Below are 330 nucleotides of genomic sequence, written 5' to 3' on the forward strand. Positions count from 1 at the left end.
TTTCTCTTATGCGCTCTATTTTTCATTTCATGCTTCAATTTTGTCCCATTTTTACCCCCATAATTTCAGTCCATGTCAGTATGTGAAGCGTGACTGTTGTGTCAGCCTGACCCTAGGCCTAGTTTAAGGAGGGGTCTAGGTAAGACCTCAGCCTGTAGTTAGGCCTATAGTTTATCCTCTTTCTCTCTAGCCTTTGGTATAATTGTACCTATCTACACTGTATAACAGGAGGTACTAGCTGTTGTTGTTGTAGATAATATACTAACATTTAATAACATCCAAGAAGGTCACAGTTAGTTACACAGTGACGTACATCACACAAGTCCGTGA

Source organism: Anneissia japonica, unplaced genomic scaffold (assembly GCF_011630105.1).
Source record: "Anneissia japonica isolate Jap-2015-1 unplaced genomic scaffold, ASM1163010v1 scaffold277_len1293397_cov203, whole genome shotgun sequence".
NCBI lineage: Eukaryota > Metazoa > Echinodermata > Crinoidea > Comatulida > Comatulidae > Anneissia > Anneissia japonica.